Genomic DNA, 16,280 nt, shown 5'->3' with positions numbered 1-16,280 from the left:
AGTCTGCACTGACAAATGTACCCACTGGATGCTTGCAGTCCTCCACCTGCTCAGAGATATACTGACAGTGATACCAGAGCCTTTTGCTATGGGAACAGTGGTTTGACTGTAAGCTTGCATATTTCTTAACTACAGCATGAAACATTGCTTTTTGGCATTTTCATCACAGCAATAAAGAAAGAATAGAGCTAAAAATGTAGTGACTAGACAATCTACTCTCTGGCCGGGAGAGAGTTTCGATATTGCAGAAACTGCTTCTTTGTTAACATTTGGAGAACACATATGTAAAGTTATGACATTTGTGGAGAAGTAGACATTTAGTTTTTGAGAAAAATACTTTACCTACATTACAGCAATACTGTTAACTTAGGGTTTTAAAATGAATGTAAGGAAATGCGGGGCTTGCTGCAATGATCATGAAAAGGTAAAACCAAATTAAGTTGCCAGTACAATACTCCCAAGTCACTAACTTTAAACTTTCAAAAACTGGGTACAATAAGATGTTATTATGGTTTTATTGGAAGGACGCAGCACTTCTAGGAGATGTTAATAGCTGTTTTTTTCCTCTGGAAAAAAATTCTCTGTTCTCCAAGTGTTCCAATTCTGAAATCTTTTTGATTAACTTGTGTTACTTTGTAATCAAGTGACACCTTTAATATGAGAAAACTCACACTTTGAAATTTCAATATTAAATATTTTTTTTCCCCCAAATATGATTTTTTTTTGTTAAGTTTAAAAAAGGATATTTATATTCACTGATACTGGCTTTGAATGGCACTAGATCTAATTTCAACCATTTTATTTGCTTTTTCCGTATTTGATCAAAACAAATCATCTTCCGGTTGAGTTTTTTCTATTTTAACTGAAATGATTCTGCTCAGTCAAGGGATAACCAAGCAATTTAAATTGCTGTACATTCATTTTTATGCATACTTGTCTTCACAGAGTTGCTTCATCTTCTTGCTCATTTGCCAAGAAACCAGTGATTTATAACCATGAGTTTGAATTAGCGTACTACCTTATAGTTTGCTTTCACTTCAAAACAATCAGGCAGCAATACACTTTTAACACTCACACACACGTACACACAAACACACGCACAGTTACAGCATGAACGGAAACACTGGGCACAACCAGGGCTTGGGTAGGTGGGTGAGCACCTGACCAAGAAGTTTGCAAAATCATTGGTCCTCCGCCTGCCTCACAGGAGCTCAGCTGAGTACAGGATTTCTTTTAAAAGGAAATTACATGAAGTAAACTATGTGGTAAATACCACTAAAATCGTAACCAAGGAAGCAAGCAATACTCCTTGACAGATCAGCCTCTAACAAGCTTTTGACAGAAATCTCCATTCTTTATGCCTGACAGGCAGACTGAATAAAGTAGTATCAGTCTGCACTGGAGGAAAGGAGACTGCAGAAGATGAGAAGTAAAGGTTGTGGGGCCAAATCCTCCATTTGAAAACGTTCTGAAAAGTGAGACAGTATCTGCGATGTCATCCATTCAAAAAAAACCCAAGCCACCAACCCAAAACCCCAAAATCACAAGCTGTGGCTTATCAAAAAGTTCTTTTGAGGAGCACGGGAGAAACTATATCTAGCAGGACTGACTTACCACTATCTGAAAAGGGATCTATCACAGCAAAAGCACAGAAATGACTCAAACACTTCTTTTATTTCAGTTCTGTGACTTTGAGGAAAGGTTCATAGGAATTCCTCTAGAACAATCATTTATATTGACTCTAAGAGCCCTAAGTTTGTGCAGCTTTTATCTTACTACAGCATAGCACAGGAGAGAACCCTGTACGTTTTGCAGTTTTGCTTTGCTACTTTTTTTCAGTGAGGCCCCATGTTAATGAATTGTATAAAAAAACAACATTATTAAAAAAAAAAAGAAGGGCTAAGTTAAAAATACAGTTTGTGGATAGAAAGGACAACAGTTACTTGCATTTTTAAATAATTTAAACGTTTTTGATACACTCTTTCAGGATGGCTTTTCCTCATATAAGAGAGTAAAAGCTATGAGAAGCAAGTATTAATAATAATCAAGGCAATAGAAGCCATATTGAGTTTTATGCCAGAATTGCATGGTAAAGAAGCATATTACAAAACAAGTTACCTACAAAAGGGACAAATCTCGAAGCTGTTAAAGTTTTCCATGTGGCCTTCATTTTGAATCTGTTACATGCAGCATTACACACAGGAGGCCCTAGATGGTTAAGAAGCAAGGCAGCACAGCAATACTTTGCATTTAGTCATGCTTATTTCCCTGACACAAGCAAATTCAAACTACTTCTGTGCAAGATTTTAAGAGCAGAGGCTTGGGAGACATATTGGTCTCTGTTGTGGCTACACATCATCAATGTTATTACCTTAGTTACAGCCACAAAAATCTTTGCTATGGATGGTGATGTTTGAACCAGAATTAATCCTCCTGACTTTGCAATGTTGGTAGGTAAAGAAATAATAATTTTACCGCTAGTCTGAAAATTTTCTGTGCCTGCCAGTTGTATTTCAAAGCACAATGGATGTGAACCAGCATGTCAATCTTCAGTAAATCATATTTTAGAGGCTACATTTCAACAATCTGAAAAGATCACTTACCTATCCATTGAACAAACACAGATACAGTAAGAAGCTGGCCAAAATGTAGAAATCACAGAGTTTCACTGTTTCTTGTGGTTCTATGTGGGTGTTTCAGGATGTGAATGAACATTGGCATCTTTACTTCGGTACAGTGCTGAGGTCTAGTCTGAGTCTGAGGACATCAAAGGAAAGAGCGAGGTCATGGCTCCATCCCCATCTGCAAAACTGACCACTATGGAGATGAAGAGCATCATTCATCCTTTCAAGAGGAAGGTGCAAAAGATGTGTTCATATACGTGTAAAGAGGAGGAATTCTAGCTGGCTCAGCCTGAATTTCAGCTACAACAGACGAGTGCTATATGACACTACAGCTTTTCAGTCCATCAAAACCAAGTCATCCCTGCTCTTGCTTATCATTTTCAGAAATGCAGTTACTTGCCATGTAATACGTAAGGGGTATGTTATTTTTTTATGTCTTTTTTTTCTACTTAGGCCAGTGTGACATACTATAGCAGTGTTTTCAAAAGGGCAGTACCTCAAATCTTAAACCTCTGACTGTGAAAAGCTCACTTTTGCACAGTATTGTTCTAAATGTTAAGCTTTCACCCAGTGCATATAACACTCTGAGGGAAAAAAGCTAATTAATGGTTGAGGCTAAAAAAGTAAATTGCAATTCTTGTGGATGGCGTTTTGAATAGAATCTCAAGAATTTTTGCATCATTCTTTCAGCTTGATATAAGGAGCCTAAGTTGCAGAGGGCATCTCCTGACCCTCAGCAGAATTTTAAGCAGATATTATCCAGTTTTCATTTCATTAAAGGGCACACTCACAGGTGTTCTAGGTAAATGCCTCCTGTAATGAATTCAGTCTAGCATCCCTCTGAAGAAGGGGACAATTATTTTATACATGGGTACTGTGACACCAAGGAATTAATCGTGATAGTCAAGGCAACACATGAGGTCTGGATTAGTTTAAAAAAAATTTTTCTCCACTCTTCTGCATCATACAGTGGGACTTGAATTTACAAGTTCATGACTTCCTTCTGTGCTCCAGCTATACAAACGTACTTGTGAATGAAAGATGGATTTGTAGAACACACAGAGCAGTATATCATGTCACGCATAATAGTTTTGAATTTAGGAGACCACTTGTCTCTGAGCTGTATACTAGTGCACTGCGTTTCAGTGTTGTTACATAAATTTTCTTGCATTCAGACTGGGGAACCCTGATACTGTCCAGTTTTACAGCTGAGTGCTCCATTTGCATATTCTGCAGACAAATAGCCACAAACTGATAACAACGTTAAGTTTTCACAAGACATCAATATCCAAACAAAACCAGACAGACATTTAAGTCACTGCAAGAAGATTTCCTGAAGCATAGGTAACGTGTGTGCATGTGCACATGGCCACAGCCTTGACTTCAGTAGATTTTTGAGCCCAGAGCCTACGTAGCAGAAACCGAACTGAAGATGAGAAAGCAGAAAGTAGATATATGCAGTTTAGCACTTTTGCCTTCACTTAAAACCTATACAAAGGGCAACTCACCTCTAAGGTTTTACCTGAAAATGGAGGCAACCCACTGTTTATGAAAGCAATTTTTCAAAATTAGCATTTCATGTTACTTCACTCAGTCTTTCATCATGTTTAGGTGAACATCTAGCAGTCTTTCGCTAAGATTCCTTGCCTTCTTCCCTATCTAAAATAATTAAAGACTGAATTGCTATGAAGTATTGTTAATTTGGAAGCATCTATAGATGCAGATATATCAGCATTCTATAGATGTTGAGTTTTTACTGCCAGGTGTAGGATAAGAAGTGGCCCAGCTGAATAACTGTGTGGTAGAAATTAATTCAGACTCTGAGTGTTTCATAACAGCCTCAGGAGAGTAGCCTGAGCCAGACGTTTTGCCACTGTCACATGCTTATATCCCATTAAAACTGTCTTAAGGGATCTGATCACCATAAAAATTTTCAACTTCCTACAAATAATAGACTTAACCAAAGCAAGGATAGAAACCCTACATAAAATTACAGAAAAGTGCTAGGAAAAAAATGCAGTAATCTTTAACTCCACAACCCTGATGACATCAAGGCCATGGATCTACATCATTCTTACTGGTTCAGTATGCACCTCCTTTAATGCATGAAGACATATTAGTCTTCTTTTTTGAAGTATGGCTTTGCAAAGACTAATGTCTATGTGTGAGGATGCTAAAATCCCCCCTTTTGCTATGGCAATTTTGTCATTTTGAATCTCTGCCAAGCACAGATAATTAATTCTTACTTCTGCCTCCTGACAAGAATTTCTTACTACAATCACAGTTCTTAAAACAAACTGTGGTTCATTTTAAGATTCCAGTTTTAACGCTTCAGTACACCTTTTAATATAAAACATGGATTAAGAAGTATAGGCATAGAACATCTCTGGAAGATGTTTACTCAGATAGGCCTTTGAATACAGTAAATGGCACTTTTGCTTTATCATTAATGAATAATTAATTAATTATTAATGATTAAGTGTAATACAAGAGATTTGCTAAAGAAAAAACATCCTCTAATGAAAGAATATTTGTGCACCACTTTCTAAGATGATCATGTGATACTGAATATACTTTATTATGTTAAAATTATTTTCCCCTCTCTTTCACTTTAAAGCATAGAAGAGACTCACAACTCTCAAGGCTGTGACAACTAGCCCTGAATCTTGCGATAGAAGTTTCTGTGCAAGCCTGCAGCTTCAGTTGACTGTTCATATGAAGAGTCACATAATGTGGTCTTATTAGCTACTTATTAGCTTTTTGTATGAAGAAGAGGCAGACTGATATTTTATAGAAACCCCTGAAAAAAAATTATACCACACAACGTACACTGCTGCAAATTAATTATACTATCATTATCCATCAGCAACATCCCTAGAGAAGTAGGCATATAAAAGTGCTATCTTTCTTTTGCAGATGAGAAAGTGGAGATGTTAATTTCTGCTTTTCTCCTCAAGCTGCAAATTATGGTAGTGCATATATCAGAGTCCCTGGGCTGATTGTAGTTTTGATCCATTCTGTTCGCCTGAGGGTGTATTCTGAGATCAATACCAGTTAGCTTGTGCAGCCTGACTTACCTTCATTACCTGCACTTCTCTTCTTCCAGGAACAAATGGTGCAATAGACAAATGCAAAATCCTCTTAAAGCACAATATTATTTATCTAGAACAAAAGACCCTGAGAGAGGTGTCCAAAAAAATGAAATAGGCTATGTAAATATCTAAACTTATCCAACATGTAATCATTTCCTATATGACAACTCCAGTAGATACAGCTTTCCTTCCACTATGTACATCATCCTGACACTGTTTAGTCACTTTGCTTTTCCATTAACAGTTTTTCTTCAGTTCAAACACTTAGTGAAATGATAATTATAGTCACACACAATCTTATCAACTGTATCAGACTGCTATTCTTAGATAACAGATGACAGCTACACAACTGTTGGCAGGGATACCCATACAAGATTTGGTTTTGCCAGTTTTCTCATCTAGGGGTTCAGCTGTCTGATGAAGTGTATTGTCTCTGAGCTGGTAATATAAAGCAACAAGTATATTTTTAATAGATTATATGTTCACACTGGTTTTATATTATTTAAGGTTTCAGTAATAGTTTAGATTTAAGCAAGAATTTAAACTTTCAGCAAATACAATACACAATATACATATACTTTCTGTGCTTTGTTAATTTTCACATCATATGAGGAAAAATTAAAGCTTGAAAGAACACATTTTACTTTAAAAAAAAAACCCAAAACGAAAATATAAGCAACAAAACATGACCTGCTTGTCAGATACAGGGGAACCTGGAAACAAATAAAGAGACTTGCAAATAAGCAATTTTACATACAGTAGCTAATTAAAAAAAATAATAGTGCTACTGACATTGAGGAGGAGATTAGCATATAAGCATTTGAGACAATTTCTTTATGCAAAGTGTAATTAAATTAGAACTTTCAAAGATATTGAGCTTTTATAGTTTTCTCAAGGCAAAAGCCCTAAACAAGCACAACACTGAACACATGCTACTCTTATCACCACCAGGTATTTTGTAGCTACAGCAAGATTTTAAGCAGATGCTTTCAATTCTCCAGTTAATGTAGAACAGCATTAGAAGTGATAAATCTGAATGCCATGTAGCAATGCAGAAGAAGGTTGCAGTCATGGTAGAACTGCTCAGGGAATATGACTTGATATGGGACTTAGGGCAGAGGAATTAGTTGTGCCCTGTTCCTCCTGCAGAGAATCACCGTAGTTACTAGGATCGGTAGAGATTTGTCACTGATTACCACGTGAGAGAGACATAGGCCAACACCTACACCTACCAAAGGCAATGCTGGGGGTCCTAAAAGTGGACACAGTTGTCAGTCGTGTAGGAAACATGGAAAATATTTTCAGCTTGTACAAGAGTAGCAAAGGAAGACGTCACTAAGCAATACTGTAATTCAACTATAATCACTTATCAATGGCACTGCACCTGAGACTCTTTAACAGATGAGACATCTGTCACCATGGCATTGTACACACACAGACTTGAAAGCTAGTGTAGACTTATTTAAATGGTTATTTAGAACATTTTTAGACCATTTTTCTAAGAGAATTTTTTTAGCTTTTACATTACCCGATCTGTACCTAGCTATGCATACTTTTTGGTATTTTGTAGTTTTCATCTTGCAGGAATGTTTGCAGTTTGCAGTTCATAATTGCATGTTTGTAGAGAAGCAATACTATACACCCAATTATGGATTAGCACAGCAGTGTTAAACAGTTCTAGATTCATTTTTCTATTTTAAATTCATGCTACTCAGACTCAAGATTTGTTATTATAAGAATGCATATATCTCGGACATATAAACCTATATATGTACTTTTGAATTTTACAAAGCTGCTTCCTACATTATGAAGAGCAAAAGCTTTCGTTTGAAAGGACAAATTCAAAGAACTGACAGATTATGTAACTCTGCTTCACTCCCTGTTTCAAAAAATATTTTCCTTTCATGAGGATCAAATATCTACCTTCAGCCAGTTAAGAAAGGAATAATATGTAAAATTAAATATTTTTACTTTTATGCCACAACTGTTTACCTTGTTTGCTATAAGAAACCTCTTATTTGAAGGAGCTGCATGGTGCTCTGATTTTTATTTTTATTTTTTTCCTGCAAATTTAAGTTAGGTATTTCTTCAAAAGGTCAGCATGCCACTCTTGACTGCTGCAAACCTTAACAGTCCTATTTCTTTTTAATTATTAATCTTATTACTATGGATAAAAATAGTTCTTCTACAGACAAAAAAAATTAATTCTGTAGTTCATAGTCATGAAACTTGTCCAAGGGAAGAGAAAACCCTCAGCAACAGCACTTCTTCAGCCCTTTTACCTATAAGAGATTGCATTAAAATCTGAGGGAAGTGCATATGAAATAGGCAATGAAGAAGAAAGTATAAAAATATGGAGTAAGTAAGTTAAGAGTGTCAGACAGACAGAATTAGAGATTGAACCCATTGCTGCCATTAGGAATGGTCCTTCACAGGACTGCTGACAAAATCATATCTACTCCTATGGTGGTTTCATTAAAGTTCTGTGGACTTCTGGAGGGCAGACTTTGGCCTGTTTAGAGGCCTGGTTGACAGAGTCTCTTGGGAGGAAGTCCTGAAGGGCAAAGGAGTCCAGGAAGGCTGGACATTCTTCAAGAAGGAAATCTCAAAAACACAGGAGCAGACCGTCCCCATGCGCCGAAAGATGAGCTGGCGGGGAAGAACCTGCCTAGCTGAACAGAGAGCTTTGGCTGGAACTCAGGAAAAAAAAGTAGGAGGTGCAGGCAGCTCAGGAGGACTAAAAAGATGTGGGGCTATGCAGGGAGTAAATTAGAAGGGCCAAAGCCCAAATAGAACTTAATCTGGCTACTGCCGTAAAAGACAATAAAAAATGTTTCTATAAATATATTAACAAAAGGAGGGCTAAGGAGAATCTCCATCCTTTATTGGATGCAGGGGGAAACAGAGTGAGAAAGGATAAGGAAAAGGTTGAGGTACTTAATGCCTTCTTTGCCTCAATCTTCAACAGTAAGACCAATTGTTCTTGGGGTACCCTGCCCGCTGAGCTGGAAGACAGAGACGGGGAGCAGAATGAAGCCCCCATGCTGTGATTGATGGCTAGAAACTATTCAGAAGGGACAGGCAAGGAAGGAGAGGTGGGGGAGCTGCCCTCTATGTCAAAAAATGGGATTGATTGCACAGAGCTATCTTTGAAGAACAGCAATGCACAGGTTGAGAGCTTATGGGTGAAAATTAAGAGACCAAGCCAACAAAAGAAACTTTGTAGTTGGTGTTTACTACAAGCCACCCGATCAAGAAGAGGAGGTTGATGAAGAGTTATTTCTTCAACTGCAGGAAACATCATGCTCGCAGGGCCTGATCCTGAGAGGGGATTTCAGCCACCCAGAGATCTGCTGGAAAAGTGGAACAGTGAACTGCAAGCTGTCCAGGAAACTAATGGCGTGCATTGAGGACAACTTCCTAGTACAGATGATGGAGCCCAACCAGAGGAGAGGCACTGCTGGACCTGTTGCTCACTAATGTGGACGAACTTATTGGAGAGGTAAGACTGGAGGTAGCCTGAGCTGCAGTGATCATGCCCTGGTGGAATTCTCAATCTTGAGGGCTACAGGACAGATAAAAAGTAGAGTCAGGACCCCAAACCTCAGAAAGGCAAACTTTTGGCTGTTTAGGGTGCTAGTGCATGGGATCCATTGGGAAACTGCCCTCAGAGGCAGAGGAGCAGATGAGAGCTGGGAGATGTTTAAAGACATTTTTCTTAAGGCACAAGAGCTCTCAGTCCCAATGTGCAGGAAGTCGGGCAGGGGAGGCAGGAGGCCAGCTTGGCTAAGTCATGACCTCTTAGCCAAACTAAAACACAAAAACAAAATGCATAGGCAGTGGAGACAGGGATATACAACCTGGGGAGATTACAGGGATATGGCCCGAGAGTGCAGGGAGGGGATCAGGAAAGCCAAGGCACAGCTGGAGCTGAACTTGGCTAGGGATGTGAAAAATAACAAGGGTTTCTTCAGGTACATAGAACAACAAAGGAAGATGAAAGAAACTGTATCCCCCACCGATGAGTGAAACGGGAGACCTGGCTACAACCAGCATGAAGAAGGCTGAGGTATTCAACAACTTTTGTGCCTCAGTCTTCACCGGCAAGGGCTCTAGCCACGTCGCCCACCTCACAGAATCCAAAGGCAGGGACTGGGAGAATGAAGTACTGCCCAACATAGGAGAAGATCTGGTTCAAACCGTCTAGGGAACCTGAATATGCACAAGTCCATGGGACCTGATGAGATGCATCCGAGGGTCCTGAAGGAACTGGCAGATGAAGTTGCTAAGTCACTATCCATCACATTTGAAAAGTCATGGCAGACTGGACTGCCACATTCCCAGTGACTGGAAAAGGGGAAACATAACCCCCACTTTTAAAAAGGGAAAAAAGGAAGACCTGGTGTTGTGGTTTAACCTCAGCCGGCAACTAAGCACCACACAGCTGCTCGCTTACTCCCCCCCGGTGGGATGGGGGAGAGAATCAGAAGGGTAAAAGTGAGAAAACTCCTGGGTTGAGTTTAATAGGTAAAGCAAAAGCCACGCATGCAAGCAAAGCAAAACAAGGAATTCATTCACTGCTCCCCATGGGCAGGCAGGTGTTCAGCCATCTCCAGGAAAGCAGGGCTTCATCATGAATAACAGTTACTTGGGAAGACAAACACCATCACTCCGAACGTCCCCCCCTTCCTTCATCTTCCCCCAGCTTTATATACTGAGTGTGACGTCACATAGTATGGAATATCCCTTTGGCCAGTTGGGGTCAGCTGTCCTGGCTGTGCCCCTCCCAGCTTCTTGTGCACCTCCAGCCTTCTCAGTCGGTAGAGCATGGGAAGCTGAAAAGTCCTTGACTAGTGTAAACACTACCTAGCAACAACTAAAACATCGGTGTGTTACCAACATTGTTCTCACCCTAAATCCAAACCACAGCACTGTACCAGCTACTAGGAAGGAAATTAACTCTATCCCTGCTGAAACCAGGACACCTGGGGAACTACAGGTTGGTCAGTCTCACCTCTGTGCCTGGCAAGATCATGGAGCAGATCCTCCTGGAAACTATGCTAAGGCACATGGAAAACAAAGAGGTGACTGGTGACAGCCAACGTGGCTTCACTAAGGACAAATTGTGCCTGATAAGTTTGATGGCTTTCAACAATGGGGTTACAGCATTGGTGGATAAAGGAAGAGCAACTGACGTCATCTACCTGGACTTGTTCAATGCATTTGATGCTGTCCCGCGCAACATCATTGTCTCTAAAATGGAGAGACGTGGATTTGACAAGTGGACCACTTAGTGGATAAGGAATTGGCTGGATGGTCGCACAAAGAGTTGTGATCAATGGCTCAGTATCCAGGTGGAGACCAGTGACCGGTGGTGTCCCTCAGGGGTCTGTACTGGGACCAGTATTATTTAACATCTTTGTTGGGGACATGGGCAGTGGGATTGAGTGCACCCTCAGCAAGTTTGCGGATGACACCAAGCTGAGTAGTGTGGTTGATACTCTAGAGGGAAGGGGTATCATCCAGAGGGACCTTGACAGGCTAGAGAGGTGGGCCTTTGTGAACCTCATGAAGTTCAACAAGACCAAGTGTAATGTCCTGCACCTGGGTCGGGGCAATCCCAAACATGGATACCAGCTGGGTGATGAGTGGATTGAGAGCAGCCCTCCAGAGAAGGACTTGGGGCTATTGGTGGATGAAAAACTAAATGTGAGCTGGCAATGTGCGCTCGCAGCCCAGAAAGCCAACCATCTCCTGGGCTGCATCCAAAGAAGCGTGGCCAGCAGGTCGAGGGAGGTGATTCTCCCCCTCTACTCAGCTCCCATGAGACCCCACCTGGAGTACTATGTTCAGCTCTGGGGGCTCCAGCATAAGAAAAACGTGGACCTGCTTGAGTGGGTCCAGAGGAGGGCCATGAAGATGATCAGGGGGTGGGAGCACCTCCCGTATGAGGACAGTCTGAGAGTGTTGGGGTTGTTTCACCTAGAGAAGAGAAGGCTCTGGGGAGACCTTATAGGAGCCTTCCAGTGCTTAAAGGGGGCCTACAGAAAAGATGGGGAAGGACTCTTTATCAGGGAGTATAGTGACAGTATGAGGGGTGACAGTTTTAAACTGAGAGTAGATTTATATTACATATTTGGAAGAAATTCTTTACTGTGAGGGTGGTGAGACACTGGAACAGGTTGCCCAGAGAAGCTGTGGATGCCCCCTCCGTGGAAGTGTTCAAGGCCAGGCTGGGTGAGGCTTTGCGCAACCTGATCTAGTGGAAGGTGTCCCTGCTCCTGGCAAGGGGGTTGGAACTAGATGATCTTTAAGGTCCCTTCCAACCCAAACCATTCTATGATCCTATGATAATCCAAGGGGAAATGGTTAGTCACCTGCTACACCACTTAGACACACACAAATCTATAGGACTGGATGGGATCCACCCAGTGGTACTGAGGGAGCTGGCAGAAGTGTTCACCAAGCCACTTTCAATAATTTGTCAGCAGTCCTGGCTAACCGGGGAGATCCCAGTTGACTGGAAGCTAGCAAATGTGACGCCCATCTACAAGAAGGGCCAGAAGGAGGATATGGGAAACCACAGGCCTGTCAGCCTGAGTTCAGTGCCAGGGAAAGTTATGGAGCAGATCATCTTGAGTGCCATCATGTGGCACATATAGGAGAACCAGGTGATCAGGCCCGGTCAGCATGGGTTTATAAAAGGCAGGTCCTGCTTGACTAACCTGATCTCCTTCTATGACAAGATGACCCTCCTAGTGGATGAGGGAAAGGCTGTGGATGTGGTCTACCTGGACTTCAGTAAGGCCTTTGACACCGTCTCCCACAGCATTCTCCTGGAGAAACTGGCTGCTCATGGCTTGGACAGGTGTACTCTTCGCTGCGTAAAAAGCTTACTGGGTGGTTGGGCCCAAAGGATTGTGGTGCATGGAGTTAAAACCAGTTGGGGATTTAACACAAGTGGTGTTCCCCAGGGCTCAGTATTGGGGCCAGTTCTGTTTAATATCTTTATCAATGATCTGGATGAGGGGATCGAGTGCACCCTCAGTCAGTTTGCAGACGACACCAAGTTGGGTGGGAGTGTTGGTCTGCTCGAGGGTAGGAAAGATCTACAGAGGGATTTGGACAGGTTGGATCAATGGGCCGAGGCCAATTGTATGAAGTTCAACAAGGCCAAGTGCCAGGTCCTGCACTTTGGCCACAACAACCCCATGCAGCGCTACAGGCTTGGGGAAGAGTGGCTGGAAAGCTGCCTGGCGGAAAAGGACCTGGGGGTGTTGGTTGACAGCCAGCTGAACATGAGCCAGCAGTGTGCCCAGGTGGCCAAGAAGGCCAATGGCATCCTGGCCTGTATCAGCAATAGTGTGGCCAGCAGGAGTAGGGAAGTGATCGTGCCCCTGTACTCGGCACTGGTGAGGCCGCACCTCAAATACTGTGTTCAGTTTTGGGCCCCTCACTACAAGAAGGACGTTGAGGTGCTGGAGCGTGTCCAGAGAAGGGCAACAGAGCTGGTGAAGGGTCTGGAGAACAAGTCTTATGAGGAGCGGCTGAGGGAACTGGGGTTGTTTAGCCTGGAGAAAAGGAGGCTGAGGGGAGACCTCATCGCTCTCTACAACTCCCTGAAAGGAGGTTGTAGCGAGGTGGGTGTTGGTCTCTTCTCCCAAGTAACAAGCGATAGGACGAGAGGAAATGGCCTCAAGTTGTGCCAGGGGAGGTTTAGATTGGATGTGAGGAAAAATTTCTTTACTGAAAGAGTGGTGAAACATTGGAAGAGGCTGCCCAGGGCAGTGGTTGAGTCCCTATCCCTGGAGGTATTTAAAAGACGAGTAGATGTGGCTCTTAGGGACATGGTTTAGTGGTGGACTTGGTAGTGTTAGGTTTACGGTTGGACTCAATGATCTTAGAGGTCTTTTCCAACCTAAATGATTCTATGTTTCTATAATCTCAATCAAAGCCAGCAGCATTTGAGCTGTCTTAATGCTGAATGAGAACAGGTTAAATTTATTAACTATGTTGATAAATGCAAGGTAAGCCTTCACCTGTACTACTTACAACAAAGACAGTTCAGGTATTTTCCCATTGGCTGCTAAGCAATTGCCAGGAGGATCACTGGAAGGCACTTACTCTCTGAAAAACTGACTGCTGACAGGGGCTTGTGCTTAGGGGAATCCTTCTGCACTCTTTTGTTCTGCCGTTCCTCAGTTCCTCACTCGTTAAAGAAAGTTTAGGTATTTTATGTGCAAGGATTCAGTTTTCTGAGTTGCATCAGGTCCTAAACTCCAGGTATCAGACAGAAATATTCTCACGGATTGTCACTGGTGATTAGGCCCTTAATTGGAAATAGAATCATGAGTATAGATTTGCAATCAGAAATCTACTGAAATAAAACTGTTTTCATCAGGTACATCTCCTCCCTGTCAAATAAGTAATTCTGAGAGTGACAAGAGAGATGGTTGTGTTCTTCACAGTTTTATGAGCACTGTATGTTAACCTGTTTCAGAAGCAGCACAGTGGTTTATTATTCCATTCACAGATTTAAACCTAATGTCTGAATTAAAAAAAAAAAAACAACCCAGTTGCACACTACATTTTTTCATCATTTTATTTAGAAGGCAGATTAACTGATTAATAGAAATGTAAATTGCATTTCCCCTCTCAAATTAACTGAATAAATATATATTGGTTTAGAAGTTCAAGTTTTGATGAATTGTACTTTATCCTGTAGAACGATGAAAGTCCTTGAATGCGCTGTGCAGAAGCCTTACCAGAATGACACACCGTTTTAATATTCTGGCAAATCTTTGGAATTATTTCTAACAAAAGACAAACTATTTAATGGGCATACGGTAAATGCAATTTATAAATTTTTGCACAAACATAAATTCTTAAGATTAATGTACCTTTTGCTAGCCAAGTATCTTATTCATTAAAATTGATTATGTTGTGGCTCTATTCAAATGGAGAGTAGAAGCTATACTTTACTTTTCTGTACAACATTTGAAAAAATGGGAAGGCAAGCTCCTTAGAGAAAAATCATTTATAAGTGAATATAGTTAAAGAATCCTGTATCAACCTTACCAGTCTAAGGAATTGGAATTATTTTCCCATGGGTTTTCAAAGCCTTCATTTCTGGCTACTGCCTGAGGACTAGTTACAGCTTTTGGTAAAATTGTACACTTACTTCCACAATCTTCTGTCTGATGTTCTAGTTGAGACAAAGATACGTGCCTGCCTATTCAGTACATCTGGCATGGGATCAATACCCACTCCCTTCTGTGACACATAAGCTGTAATTTTGAACTTGCTCTGTTCCACACATGTCTTTCTCCTGACTGAAAGCTTCTGTTTGTTTTTTTTTTTAAAATCAATTAGCCTAATTAGTCACTTGACCAAACAGATTTAAAACTCCTGTTCCCTTGGGACATCACAAACCGTGGAAAGACCTGATATCTTTTCTGTAATCTAACAGAAGTGCCTGTCGTTGTTAAGTTGCCAATTGCATCGTATCCAGTAACAAATGAAAGTAGAACAGTTGTGGTGACATGATGAAACTTAAACAAATAATTCAGAGAAACTAGCATTTAGAGTCCCAGTCCAACAAAACAGTTCAGCACTTACTTAAGTGAGAGCACCCTTCATTTATTTATAAGGACAGACATTTCTTTTGTGTTTAAAGCACACATTTTCTGAAATGTTTTGGTTTTCTGGAGCAATAAGCATTAGTTCCTTGGAAGAAGAAGTTCTGCAGACCATTTAGGTAGTTAAACTCTTGTACCCTTAAGTTTAAAAATAAAGTTTTTAGGAGTAGAACATGTAAAAGTTGTGCAGGAAGGTGCAGTGACAAATCATGAGTTTACTTAGGTATTACAAAAGACATAATCACAAAAACATTTCCTAATTCTGCATAGGTCCACTTCTGTTTAATCAATTTAAAATGCAGCATAGCTGTTACCAATGCAAGATTGTTTCTGGCCAATGTAAAATAGCAATACTGGGTTTGTTCCCTTTTGTGTATTGGCAGGTGCCCAATTATTTGCTCCACAGTTGCACAAAGACAGAATTACATGTCTTTATTCAGCGGGACAAACAAAAGCCGAAGCTCTTTTTACATTTTCCAATTTTCATGCATCAAAACATTAGTTTCAATGTAGCTCAAACTGCATTATGTAATCCAAGCAGCAGTCTAAAGAGCTGAACATTGAAAGGTAACTCGCTCCAAATATATTTTTAAAATTCTCAAGTAAAAATTTCTTAAACAGAGTATGATGGCAGTAGCTTCAAGTAATTCATGTCAGTTTCAGACAGAATTGTGTAATGGAATAGTTCACTCAACTTATACTATTTGTAAGTTTATCCTTTTCTAGTACTTACTCGCACAAGTCATCTGTCTGTCTGTCTTTGCATGTTCCATCATTCAGCATCCAGCTGAATGTCCTTATAGCTATCCAAGTAAAAATGCTTGCACGTGCCATGAGTGACAATCCAGTCCCTGCAATGACAGCAGCTCTGAAAGCCATGCAAACCCTGGGCTAAGGGGATGCTGTCTCCTGCTCCACTCTGAAGC

The 16,280-nt window shown here is 40.8% G+C and overlaps 1 long non-coding RNA gene across 1 annotated transcript in view; it reads left to right on the top strand.

Annotated features, from left to right (window-relative positions):
- The window catches only part of LOC143172659 (uncharacterized), a 51,317-nt gene that overhangs the window by 33,196 nt on the left and 1,841 nt on the right, over nucleotides 1–16,280 (top strand). The window contains exon 2 of the long non-coding RNA XR_012997383.1: nucleotides 9,011–9,218. This is a non-coding gene — a long non-coding RNA (uncharacterized LOC143172659). The remainder of the gene's footprint in view (nucleotides 1–9,010; nucleotides 9,219–16,280) is intronic.

This window comes from Aptenodytes patagonicus, chromosome Z, assembly GCF_965638725.1.
Source record: "Aptenodytes patagonicus chromosome Z, bAptPat1.pri.cur, whole genome shotgun sequence".
Taxonomy (NCBI): Eukaryota; Metazoa; Chordata; class Aves; order Sphenisciformes; family Spheniscidae; genus Aptenodytes; species Aptenodytes patagonicus.
The sequence above is the reverse complement of the archived record's forward strand: the minus strand, read 5'-3'. Positions and strand labels throughout refer to the sequence as shown.